This window comes from Alosa alosa, chromosome 22 (assembly GCF_017589495.1).
Source record: "Alosa alosa isolate M-15738 ecotype Scorff River chromosome 22, AALO_Geno_1.1, whole genome shotgun sequence".
NCBI lineage: Eukaryota > Metazoa > Chordata > Actinopteri > Clupeiformes > Clupeidae > Alosa > Alosa alosa.
The window spans coordinates 23,668,827-23,683,101 of NC_063210.1; the positions used below are offsets into that span (position 1 = coordinate 23,668,827).

The following is a 14,275-nucleotide window of genomic DNA, read 5'->3' on the forward strand; positions in this document are numbered from 1 at the left end:
CAATGTTAGCAATGCTAACCATGCTAACTAGCTACAGTGGGTAGGAGTCATAGTTGATGACAAGTGTTGACATAGTTGATGACAAGTTAAAAGTTGTTGATAGACAGCTAGTTTAATAGATAGTTTAATAATAGTTTAAAAGTAGACTGTTTAAAAGTTTAATGTAAAAAGTTCAGTAGTTTAATGGGTTACATTGTTTAACAGTGGATTATTGTAGTGAGGATTTTGAAACAGTTTTGGGCAGATGAAACAGTTGAATAGGATGTGTAGTCTTAATTGACCCAGATTGTATGCTTAAAGCCTGAGGCTGCAGGTGGCCTGAACACCTGCCATAGGATTCTAATTGCTTAATGGCCGTATTATGATGTCATAATCGGCAATGTTAAGTCTATGGGGATTTTAAAAAAGTTTTTCTTTAATAGTTTAAAAAGTATAAAAGTTTCAAAGTTGAAAAGACATAGCAACCCGGTCTGTTTGAAGATCTACGTTGAGTAGTATCGATGATTGCATTTGTTTCACTCAAGAAGTAGTGGAAACTATTTGCAGAGACTTGCGAACCTGGTGAGAACCTGTTGTGGGTACACTAGCCTACGTCTGACTTGTGTAGCCTACTGTAGGTCTGTGATTGTGACAGGCATGGTTTTGTGGGTAGACGTTGTTTATGGAGACTAGGCTAGTCGTCTGAGTTTTTATTTGTTTATGTAAGCTGACATAAAATAACAAGCTGTTTACTTTAAGTAAATAAATGCACGGATGTGCCGCTTGTAGCAACCATATATTTTAGGGTTCATGCTATGCTAGTTACAGTATGTGCTTGTTATGTTATGCTATGCTAGTACTGTATCGCAGCTTCTACCATGATAATACATTGCAGAACAACTGAGTATGGGTGTAAAAATTAGTGTAGTCTCAGGTGATCAGTGTAGTCCCCTATCCTACCGCCTCCGCACAACCTATCAAGAGTGTGTTAGTTGGTTAACTGCAGTTTATTGGGCGTTCCAGTGTTTCGGCTCGGATGTCCCTCAGCGACTGCATTGCGACCTCCAACGTCTCGCTCTAATGACAGCATTTGTCATGTAGGATTGGACGTGATATATCTGTTATTTTGGATGAGATGTCCCAGGTTAATTTCCTGGCAGCAGACACTCTCCATGTGTGCCATGTCAGTGAACATAGGGACACAAAACCCCCACATAAGCACCACCGCTTGTTTTCTGTGTGCTCAGATACACCTCTCTCTCGATCATCTATTTCTCCTCCATAGTCAGGCTCTGTGGGGGGCACTAAAACTCCTACTGCTCTTACTGGCTCAAAAGCATAGGCAATTGGATGCCTGTCCTCATTGGTGGGTCTATCCCATTCGTCCATATCCATTTTGTTGAGGCAGTAATCTAACTGTGAGGCTATAACAGCTGCGTAAACAGCATAGAATGTTGTACCAACCATTCTTGTGATGTCATCATTTTCTGAAAACAAAGATGGCGGCGCACAGCTGAAATTAATGCAACTTGTTTGTGCTTTATTCTGAATAACGGGTCATATTTCTGACTTTATTTGTATTTATGGTATATTTAAATATTTAACTAGTGCTTTAGACATCTGTTTTATTTGACTGTTTCATTTCCACTTTAAGTCTAGATTTAAAACTGGCTACAGTTGGGGCCTTTTTGATGTCATTCGAAAGTTGGTTCCACAGCTGAGCCGCATAGCAGCTAAAAGCTGCTTCACCATGTTTAGTTCTAACAGTAGGTTTTACTAGCAGGTTTTTCACCTGGGACCTGAGAGGACGAGAAGGTGTGTACTGCTGAAGCATGTCTGACAGGTATTTAGGTCCTGCTCCATTTACTGATTTATAAACAAGCAATAGTGCTTTAACGTCAATTCTGTGACTTACTGGAAGCCAGTGCAAGGACTTAAGAATTGGAGTAATGTGGTCAGTTCTTTTAGTTTTTGTTAGAATCCTAGCTGCTGCATTTTGTATCACCTGAAGCTGTTTAATAGTCTTTTTAGGAAGGCCTGTGAACTGTCCATTGCAGTAATCAACCCTGCTGGAGATAAATGCATGAATTAGTTTTTCTAAGTCATGTTTTGACATCAGCCCTCTGAGTTTGGCAATATTTTTGAGGTGGTAAAAAGCTGATTTAGTTATCGCTTTCATGTGGCTGTTGAAATTTAGATCACTGTCAATTAATACACCAAGATTTCTAATTGTATCCTTTGCCTTCAACCCTTTTGTGTCAAGGAGAGTGGCAACCCTAAGTCTTTCCTCCTTTTTACCAAATATAATTACATCCAGGTGTTGATTTGTTCTATACACTGACACATAGATTTAAGAGGACCATAGTCGTTTGGTGACAGAGCTAAGTAAATGTGTGTGTCATCTGCATAGCTATGATATGAAATCAAATTATTTTGAATGATTTGTCCAAGTGGGAGCATATAGAGGTTGAATAATAGTGGCCCCAAGATCGACCCCTGGGGAACAACAGGTCAAGGACGTTGGTGTTGAGGTACAGTTTCCGATGGCAACAAAGAAGCTCCTTTCTTGTAGATATGATTTTAGCCAGCTGATAACTATGCCTGTAAATCCATCCCAGTGTTCTAGTCTGTGTAGTAAAATATTGTGATCAACAGTGTCAAATGCTGCACTAAAGTCCAGTAGCACTACCTGAATCTGTGTTGAGGCGTATGTCATTGGAAACTTTAATGAGAGCTGTTTCAGTGCTGTGATTTTCCCGAAAACCAGACTGAAAGTAATCAAAATACCCATTTGATGTTAGGAAGGTGGTTCATTGATTAAAGACTACTTTTTCAATAATTTTGCCAATAAAAGGTAGATTGGATATGGGCCTGTAATTGTTTAGCATGGAGGCATCCAGGTTATTCTTTTTGAGAAGTGGCTTTACAACAGCTGTTTTCAGTGACATAGGAAAAGTGCCAGACAGCAGTGATACATTTACAATTTGAAGGACATCCGCCGCTATGAGGTGAAAAACGAAGAAAGAAATTGAAGAAATTGGTAGGCAGAGTGTCTCAGACACATGTGGAAGAGCTGAGATTCTGTACCGTTTTTTCAAGTGTTTCGTAGTCTATCAAGCTGAACTCTGACATCAAGTTTAGTTTCCCTCTGTTTGTTGCTGGAAGTTCAGGTTGTTGAATTTGTAATTGAGCAGATATGTTGAGTCTGATTTTGTCAATTTTACCTTTAAAAAAAGATGAAAACTCATTGCATTTATTAGTTAGAGAGGTTCAGTCGCTAATTGTGAGGGGGGATTTGTTAACTTATCAACAGTTGAAAATAGAATACGAGTGTTATTTGAAAATAGAATACGAGTGCTTGCTCAAAGAGAGCACTTGTCTGATCATTTATGATTCTCCTTTTTACCATCATAGCTGTGTTGTGAGCTGAGTTTGTGGGAACATAGACACATCAAAGAACACACAGAAATGATCAGATAAGGCCAGGTCTTTAACAGCTGTAGAGACATCGAGACCCTTTGTGATAACAAGGTCGAGGGTATGGCCGAGAGAGTGTGTTGGCCCCTGTACATGCTGTGTTAGGGAGAAAGTATCGATTAGTGCAATGAATTCCTTGGCATAATTGTTTTCAGGATTATCCACATGCAAGTTTAGATCCCCTGATATAATAAGACAGTCAAACTCTATGCAAACGACTGATAGCGGTTCACCTAGCTCTTCAAGAAAAACTTTTGCTGAATGTTTTGGAGGCTTGTAAATTGTCAGTAATAAAAATCTGAGGAGAAGACTTAATGCGTGCACACAGATATTCAAATGAAGTAAAGTCACCGAATGATGACTGATTGCACTGAAAAGACGTCTTGAAAAGTGTGGCTATCCCCCCACCTCTTTTATTTGCTCTGGTAGCACTCAAAAAACTGAAATTTGGGGGAGCTGATTCGATGAGAGTAGCAGCAGTGGCAATTCTAGACATTTTTAACAAGGGTGGCACTAGTGAGGCACTGATTAATTCAAGGGTGGCATGAGGCAAAACATCCAGATAAACAGAAACAGGCTCAAGATGTGAAATTAGCACAAATACATTAGGGAAACCAGATGCAAACACCATACTCATAAATTGAAGGACAAAAAAATACAAATACCTTACTCTCACATAAAATGTCTTGGTATTTGAATAAAATGTAATACAAACATATTAAAGTTAATTATCTAAGTTGTATGTCACTGGGCTATGCTGTTCTAAAACAAATTCCATCATGGGGACATTAAAATATAATGAATTTTATTATATTACTGTAAATGAAGATATACAAAATATACTCATCCAAGACATTTCCCCCACTCTATGGCCATCTATTTTTGTAGCTGTTACAATAATTTGACCTGCTTTTTTGTCTATTTGTTTATTTTCTCAAGAAACTTAAGGTTGGTATGAAGGAGTGTATTGTGTATGTGAGCAATTTTATCTTCCTGAATCTCAATATTATGATCACAACAAGTCTATTTTTAAACTACAAACCTATAAAGTATTTTGATACAAAATATGATTTTTTTCCATTTTTTTCCAACTAAATAAAATAAAAATGACAACATACTATTTTGTATTTTACATACATGTATCAGACATATTGTCTATCCCTGGCTGTTGGCTGCAGCAACTCAAGCTAGGTAGTACTGATTGTTTTGTGTTTATGTTAGTTTTGATCCAATTTGACAGCTTTGCTATGTTGCCCACCCAAAATTTCTACCAGCCCACCCAAATATAGTAGCCTAGTCTAGGTTAGAACCAGCCCTGCCCTGCATGGAGACATATTTTACGATAATAATGGAGACATAATGGACAATAATAATGGACAGCCCACATTCTGCCTTCAATCCAGCGAGACAAGTAAAATAAATGTTTTTTTTTTTTTTTTTGTCATCGTCATAGGCACGATATTTAGGCTACCTCTGTTAAGCCTACACAAAGTTGCGTATTAAGGAGTATTTCCTGATCGGGGAAACCTTTCGTTCCGCAGTTCAATTGTGCCGCAGGCCAATAAAGGCAAGCGTGTTTGCCACTTACATTTCTGACGTCTGACACTTCACACTGCTGCAGGTCCCGCCTTACACCATGTTAATGGACAATCGTAGACTAGGATTTGGGGTGGCCAATCGAATCTCAAGGGTGGCCTGTGCCACCCCTCTGGCTCCGCCCCTGAGTAGCAGCACTGTTTGCTTGATCTAACCATGTCTCTGTTAAAAGTAAAAAGGTTGTGTGTGCTAATTAGATCATTAATTAAGAATGATTTGTTTGAAAGAGATCTGATATTTAGGAGTGCTAGTAAGTGTTGGGGAAATATGATCCATGGGGGAAATCTGAGATTGATGTGGTACGGGTAGGAGATTGGACTGGTTTACCCTATAAGCTCGATGCATTTGTGTTCTATTTCTTGTCAATACAGGAATAGAGAATGTCATGGGCTTACTAGGTCCCGGCATTTTCTCAAAACTACTGTCAGTACCATTTATATTGCAGGGACCCTGAGAATATAATGCAATACAGTCATCATATAATTGTCCCCTGCTGCTGCCATCTGTATTTTCCACTGCACATTCCATGCTACAGTATATTCCGGCTGAGAAAATGAACTAAGAGGTTGCTGCTGCTTAAGAGATCCTTCTAAACGGGGAGGGGGAGGGCGAGGGGGTGGAGGTGCCCTTTGCTTCTTTGGTGCTAAAGATCTCGGGCTAGTAAAACTCTTCATGGCTACTGGTAACAGTCTCTCCATTCTTGCAGGGAACATCATGTGCTTGGGTGGGGATGGTGATGGGTATTCAGGGGATCCTGTGGAGTTTGAGTGGGTGGTAGGATGACGGGGTGGGGATGGTGATGGGAGATTAGGGGGGTTTGTGTGGCCTGGGGAGTTTGATTAGGTGGGGACCTGATTGGGTGTGGGTGGTGATGGGAAATCAAGGTATCTCCTCATGCTCATCACATCCATTTGTTTGCTGAGATTCCAGGGAGTTTGACGCCAGTGATTGACTTTGAGTCATTTTAGCAGCACCCATCTTATCTTGTCCAGTGGACACCCAGTTAGATTGAACCCACCCATGTGTCTCTGCGAACAATGGTTCTCGAGATATAAGAAACCGAATGGAATTGGGCAAACAAGCTGTCAATCAGGCACCCCAGCATTGACAATAACTCGAGCATACAGCAAGCCTCGAAGACAAGACCCAGATATCCTGTTAGCTTAGAAGCACATGATTCCACAGACATGCGATTTCACCGTAAGAGTCCCACAGAACGCCCCTCAAACGTCATTCAATGAGGAAAATGGTTTCGTAGCTACATTTTGAGGGGAAATGCACTAATGCCTACTGATAATATAAGTCTTACTACACAAGAATCCCATTGAGTAGAAGCATAATCTTGGTGTCAAATGAAAGCTAACATTCTGGAGATTCTAGTTTTATCTGTATTTGCATGGCAGTGACTGTCATAGAATCAAAGAAAAATGTTTACTTTACACATGAATCTGCTACCGTGGCCGTTTTCTAAAAATGACACTGAGCTAAAGATAAATTTGTGAAAAATCCATATTTTACTCTATAGTCATCTACTTTGAGTTACAGCTTCACAAGACCTGGCTTCAGGCCTCAATTGTGTTTCAAGGCCACTTCAAGTGACCTAGAGGGCCCAAATCTGTATGTTACCGGCTCAAAGAAAAAAACAACATTCAAGCCTACAGTATGTATCTCATTGCCAGTACATCACACAGTCACACTCTCTGTTTCTGTGGATTCTATTGGGTCTAAGCTTTTGAGGATGGGCCAAAGTATGTGGGAGTAAGTGGGAGTCCCTCCTAAGTAGATGATGTGCAATGTCGGGCAAAACACTCAAAATGGGGCTGAAATGTATGAGTTTAAATGGCTATCAGGGCCATGATGAGGGTTCATGATGATGAACTGGCATGAAGGGTAACACTTTATTTTAAGGTTCACATGTTAGCCACCAATACATACCTAATTAATACCTGTATTAGTGACTTGTAAGGCATGTGTTAGGCAACATTAACCATTTGTTAGGTGTGTATTCACACATTTCTTGTTCATGACGAATTAGGCCTTTAGTAAGCCTTGATCTCTACATACTACTACTTGGGATTTATTCAGACAGTATACAAGTAGGTTATGCATATTCTATTTTGGTACTTACTACTAATTAGTATGTAGAGATCAAGGCTTACAAGATCATTATTAAGATTATATCAATAATAAAGGCCTAATTCGTCATGAACAAGAAATGTGTGAATACACACCTAACAAATGGTTAATGTTGCCTAACACATGCCTTACAAGTCACTAATACAGGTATTAATTAGGTATGTATTGGTGGCTAACATGTGAACCTTAAAATAAAGTGTTACCGCATTAAGAAATGAAATTTCTGGACCTGAAATTAAAGAAGCAATTGATGGCTTTCCAAAAGGCAAAGCCCCAGGAATGGATGCCAATTATTGATTGCCAATTGAGTTTTATTCAAATGTTCAATGTATCAAACTATTATAAATGTAATACCAAAACCAGGTAAATGTAATATTCCTTCATATTTCAGACTTACTATATAAGTTTGATAAATTCTGATAAAAAAATCATTACAAAGGGCCTAAATCACAGAATAGATAAAGTACTCCTATCTATTATCCATTACAACCAAACAGGATTTATACAAGGTAAGAATTTAAAAACAAATGTTAGAACATGTGTATCATTATTATAAATGTAATACCAAAACCAGGTAAATGTAATATTCCTTCATATTTCAGACTTACTATATAAGTTTGATTATGTTATTATATGTTAGAACATGTGTATCACTATTATAAATGTAATACCAAAACCAGGTAAATGTAATATTCCTTCATATTTCAGACTTACTATATAAGTTTGATAAATTCTGATAAAAAAATCATTACAAAGGGCCTAAATCACAGAATAGATAAAGTACTCCTATCTATTATCCATTACAACCAAACAGGATTTATACAAGGTAAGAATTTAAAAACAAATGTTAGAACATGTGTATCAATAACACAATTTGCTAAAAAAAGATAACCTAACATTAATGGCTGTAGATGCTGAAAAGGCATTTGGTCGTCTTGAATGGAGTTATATAAGTATAAGTTATATACTCTTTTGATCCCGTGAGGGAAAGGTCTCTGCATTTATCCCAATCCGTGAATTAGTGAAACACACACAGCACACAGTGTACACACAGTGAGGTGAAGCACACACTAATCCCGGCGCAGTGAGCTGCCTGCATCAACAGCGGCGCTCGGGGAGCAGTGAGGGGTTAGGTGCCTTGCTCAAGGGCACTTCAGCCGTGCCTACTGGTCGGGGTTCGAACTGGCAACCCTCCGGTTACAGGTCCGAAGTGCTAACCAGTAGGCCACGGCTGCCCGTTACCTATCACTAACCCTGTTTGCTAAATGAGCTTGTATGCAGACGACCTTATGTTGTATCTAACTAGAGTTGAAACATCAATCCCGTGTGTTGAGTATCATCTAGCAATTTTCTATGTGATGGGAATGTTGGAAAATGAATGTTCTATAGAATGTCTGGATTCATTGAATTCAACATACAATTTTAGAAACTTTAAAGGGCAAATGTCAGGTTAGCAAAAATGTAATTAATATTAATTAGTATGTAGATAAAGAAATGAAGATATGCATATTGTTTTTAATTATTACTCTAAATGCACTATGATATTTACAGCTAACAGTTCAAAACACACATTAGATGACATAAGAGGGAGTCCTGCTAAGAAAGTAGGGTTTTGAGGCAGAGGTCAAAAAATATTTTGTATTAATCTTAATTACAAATTTAGCCTGATAATATTGTTCTATATTACATTTCCCCCTCTTTAATTGTTCCGGAACAGAATCTTATTTTAGAATGTTGAAAAACCCACACCTTTAGGCCCTGTGCCCACCCATCACAATTTTTTTCTAAATGCATGATTGAAATTGATCCACAGACACCTCACACACATCTGGTCATGCCACTGTAATTAGAGTGAATGCATGCGGAAATAAACTGTACCTGTTTATCCTGTTGTGTGACCTAATTTCCTTTTTTTTAAGTTTCATTAGGCCCTTTCACACTGGCGAAATCGCCGCGATTTTATGTACCAGAATCGCGGAACGACTGTCCCTTTCACATAGACCGAGGCGGAACGGCGGGACAAAGTGTCTCGCCAAATTTACTACCAAGCCCCCTAGACATTTTGCCGAGTTTTTTCGTTCCGGCACCAGTGTGAATGGGTCAAGGCGGAAAGGGGAATCTGGGCGGGCATTTCGAATCTATGTCCAGCCCACCACAGGAGATTGGAAATAAATCTAACTGATCAAAAGCAGCAATAGCAGAGACGGCACATTATGTCAATCTATAAATTCACAAAGTCTCCAGTCATTCAATGCCTGCTAGAGTTGACTGTAGCTTGGAATGCAATCAGTTGCCATAATAGGCTATCCTAAAATCCAGCGAAAAAACAAAGCATGAACTCATGAGCGTCTGTCTGCCCTATATGTATATCCTCTGATTGTAATGCTTACAGATATCTAGGCGATATGTGTAACATTTGTTTTGTATTTGGCCTGTTATAAAATCATGTAGACCTATTGAACAATTTAAACACATTAGGAACCGCAAAGTTGGAGACATGCATAAAGACATTGCTGCAAAATTAAAACCAGATTATTATGGCTAACTGTACAGGGGCATGCTTTACACCTTTGTGTTCGGTAAGGTCTGCTGTTTATTCTGATATATGGTTTGTCATGTGTTGAGGTAAAGTTCGCGAAGTATTCCACCAAGATGAATGGGTATGGAGACGGGCGCAAAAATATGATTAAATTAAAGTTACTTTTCTCGCGAACCGTTTACCACAACAACTAACATCGTTTAAAAGCTGAGAAAAAGCTCTTTCGTGTGATAGTGATGTCTGTGATAATAGGCTACTTCGCAAGTAGTTCAGCAAATTTGGGTGGGACAGAATACCTATACAGAGCAGCAGCCCTGGCCATATCGGCTCTGGCTCACATGCTTTAAATGCATTATCGCTTCACTACCCAACACGCGAACAAGAAAGAAAAGAAAAAAGAAACCAATGTGCTTATGTCGCGATTTCCGATAGGCCCAGGCCTAGAGAAAAGACAGCTATGGTAACCTAACAATTAGGATCAATCCGAACTGCGATGTTCCAAACAGAGTGACAGGATGCAATACCTAATAATCTCACTGACTTCGGCATAACTGCTAACAAGGCCTACTGTTAAACACCTGAAAATATTAAGCTGCTGTTTTCTTTTCATGATGAGCACTAGGCCTACGCTTAAATGATTTATGACTGAATGGAACGTTGCGTTTTTAAGCGCCAGAACTGCTTATCACGTCGTGTGACAAAGTTTACACCAATCATTATCTTCTAATGTATCCTTATGTTGAGATGTCCATTCTCTTTGCCCTATGCTATCATTTGTGCGCGAAGCATGTTTAAATTAAGGCAATACACAAGCTATTTTTTATTGTTGTAATATTGAATGATTTCATGAATAAATTGTACGCACAGTGAGTACAGGATTACGGCTGGCGGCGCCACTGACCAAGGCCACAGTAGCCTGTGAACCTCTGATTTTCAAAGGGGAATCACGGCGAACGCAAGGGCAACTTTTCTCTTCAATTTCCCTTCCAAATTACTTTTTATTGTCTGAAGACATCTATCGCAAGAATCTAGCATTCTAACAGCAACAGCAAAGCAAATGCAAGCTAACCAAAGTGCAGTCGGTTCTCCCACCATGGTTTTTGAAATCACACACCTGCACCTGCTATCTGAAGCCCCACGCACGCATAATAAGGCCTACGACTATCACTCTACACGCCCCCTGTTGCACGTCACAATTTAATTTACTATAGCTGATCCTGCCTCCTGGCTCCCCAAAATGCCGCATCATGTGAACAGATCAGCAGGCCGGCAAATTTTCACCTTGCGTTCAGACACAAAAACGACGGCAAAAAGACGTCTCCTCTTCTCGCAAATTTAGCTGGATCTCTGTGTGAAAAGGCCTATTTTCAAACTAACATTTATAGTTAACAATCTGTAGTAGCAATATGCCAGTGTATGTGATATGACACTGCTAGAGTAGTTTCACATTTTGGTTTAACCAAAATTACAATCAAAGCACCAAGCATCAAGATGTCAGTATACAGGTGCATCTAAAAAAATGAAATATAGTGGAAAGTCTATACCCTGCCAGGACTAATTTAAAGACCGCGATCCAGAAATTCCAGAGGTAAAGGCACAGGAAACCATTGCTTGTAATAGACTATAACTAATTAGCTGATTAGAGCTCTGTTTTATTTCAGTATTATAAATTCTTTATTCTAATATTTTGAGATACTCGATTTTTGATTCCCATGAGCTGTAAAACTGTAATCATTAAGATCAGAATAATCAAGATTAAAACAAAGACTGGGCTTAAAATATTTCATGTTATGTGTAATAAATCTAGATTATATTAAAGTTTCACGGAGAAAGCTGAAATATTCCATGATAGTCAATATTTTTGAGATGCACCTGTAAATATATATGGTACACTAATTTATCACCAACTAAACACTAAACAATAGAAAACCAACTGTTTGATAATGATCACAATAATGACAATAAATATAAAAATAAAATCATGAAAGCAAAAATATATGCTGAAAATGTCACCGGGCCTACCTCACTCTCAGTGACTCCTCTTATCTTAGCATCACTCCATTAGTGTCCTCACTGCAAAGAGGACACTAATAACCTTGTATTGAATCAGCATGATGAGAGGGTGTGTCCTAGACTGCAGGAAGGAACCTCCTCCATGTTATGAGTTTATGGTTGGATTTTATTTCATACACACCTTAGTGTACAGACATGTACAGTACCCTCCAGAATTATTGGCACCTTGGATAAAGTTGACTAAAAATAGGTATAAAAATAATCTTTTGATGATTCATTGTACTATCACAATGAAAACAATTAGGAAAAATCCACCCTTGAACGGAAGAAATTTATTCTGAGAAAAAGGAAAAATCTCATAAAGAAATAAATATTTTTTTTTAACAAAAACACATTGCTCACAATTATTGGCACCCCTAGAAAAAATGTTATATACAAAACCTAACAGAAGCATTTTTCTTATCTAATTTCAACTTATTTAAGTTATTCAGAATGTCTGTGAACTTTCAGAAGTAGTTCATGACATTCTTGTACACTAAGGTATGAAAATAGTGACACAGAGGCTAAATCCTCTAGTCATTTTTCAACACCAGAAAGACAAGAGAATACACCAAATTTAAAAAAGGAAAGTGTGTTGACATTTGTAAGTCAGGGAATGTCCATACAAACTAGCGGTAGGTACTTTGTTGAAAATGCCTTACAGTTAAAACAATGATTAAATGGGCTTTCTCTGTTGCTGGCCCAAACTTATGGAATCCCCTTCCACCCCACATTAAGCCCTCAACCACCCTTGCCAGTTTTAAGTGTAATTTAAAAACTTACACTGTGTGCTGTGTGTGTTTCACTAATTCACGGATTGGGATAAATGCAGAGACCAAATTTCCCTCACGGGATCAGTATATATACTTATACATTGCAATGTGGAGCTCTAACAGTGTATCTGGAACACATAGCAATTGAAATTTCATGGTGTTATAGGCAAGGTGGAAACAGTCACGCAAGTTTTATGGCAATCGTCCAAAGATTTTGCCGAGATAGTACTTCACTCAGGGGCGGAGCCAGAGGGGTGGCTCCGGGTGGCACAGGCCACCCTTGAGATTTGATTGGCCACCCCAGGTGCCACCCCAAATCCTAGTCTACGATTGGCCATTTACATGGTGTAAGGTGGGACCTTTCAAAGTCAAAGTCTTCTTTATTGTCAATTTCTTCACATACCCAGACATACAAAGAGATCAAAATTACGTTTCTCACTATCCCACGGTGAAGACAAGACATAATTTCAAACACGCTTGCCTTTTTTGGCCAGCGGCACAATTGAACTGCGGAATGAAAGGTTTCCCCAATCAGGAAATACTCCTTAATTCGTAACTTTGTGTAGGCTTAACAGAGGTAGCTTAAATATCGTGCCTATGGCGATGACAGCCTTAAAAAAAAAAAAACATTTATTTCACTTGTCTCGCTGGATTAAAGGCAGAATGTGGGCTGTTATGCAAATAGATGAATGAGGGTCGGGAGATTCCGTTAACAAAAACCTAAAGTTTTGCTAACATTTTCTCCATTATTATCGTAAAATATGTCTCCATGCAGGCAGGGCCGTTTCAAGGAATTTGGGGGCCCCAAGCAAAATGGACATGGAGGCCCCCCCCCACCGCACGCAAAGCCTACAGGAACCACCGCATAGCCATACAGTTCAGTTTAAGTTCACCCACAGTTTATTTTGACAGTGCAATACTGCAGTTGCATATATATATATATATATATATACTATACTGTGCATTAGTTTTGAACATTTGCAAAAACACCACCGTACCATAAAATCCAATATAAATTTAAACAAGTGCACAATAACTAAATCCAACATACTTAAACACACACACACACACACTCACATTAACATTTTTCAGTTCTCACAAAGTGAGAAAATAAAACCCTGCCATCTTATGCAGAAAAAGGATGCATTGTTCAAACTATAAAGAGTGCAGGTTGTATAGCAATTTAAAAATCCAACATAAATACAAGTACACACACACACACATAAGATTAACCTTTCAGGCCATCTTCATCAGTGGAGGTATCCTTAGGAAGAGCCTGAGGGCTGAGAAATTTAAGCAAAGCACCTTGAGGGAGAAAGAAAAGATATGTTAGCATTTCCATATTTTGATATTTAGAAGGGATGCAGCTGCTTTCACAACTACCAATGCTTACTGTAAAAACATCCCAAGCTAATGTTATACATTGACCTAGGCCTACTTGTAGCTCAACATAGCATTTAAGCATTCTGCTGTTTGAGAATTAGACAGACACACCTGATGCTTTAAAGACAGTAAACAGCTGGCGTGCATGAATACTACTAGACATGAATGTTCCAGTCTGCTTTGATGCACGGAATTTATCGTGTGGTTTTCCTAACCCCCATTTGGTAAATAGATTATCACGGTCGAATAGTTAGTATAGCAGAGAAGCTATGCCACTTTCATCAAAACCTATTACAAAGCTATAGCAATGTTATGTCATTAAATACGATAAACAGTGATT

General features: G+C 38.7%; 1 protein-coding gene across 1 annotated transcript in view; it reads right to left on the reverse strand.

The window, feature by feature from the left end:
• The window catches only part of LOC125287610 (deoxycytidylate deaminase-like), a 33,201-nt gene extending 21,421 nt beyond the window's left edge, over positions 1–11,780 (reverse strand). The window contains exon 1 of the mRNA XM_048233532.1: positions 11,750–11,780. The gene's annotated coding sequence lies outside the window, so the exon portion shown is untranslated. The remainder of the gene's footprint in view (positions 1–11,749) is intronic.
• Between the last annotated feature and the right edge of the window lie 2,495 nt (positions 11,781–14,275).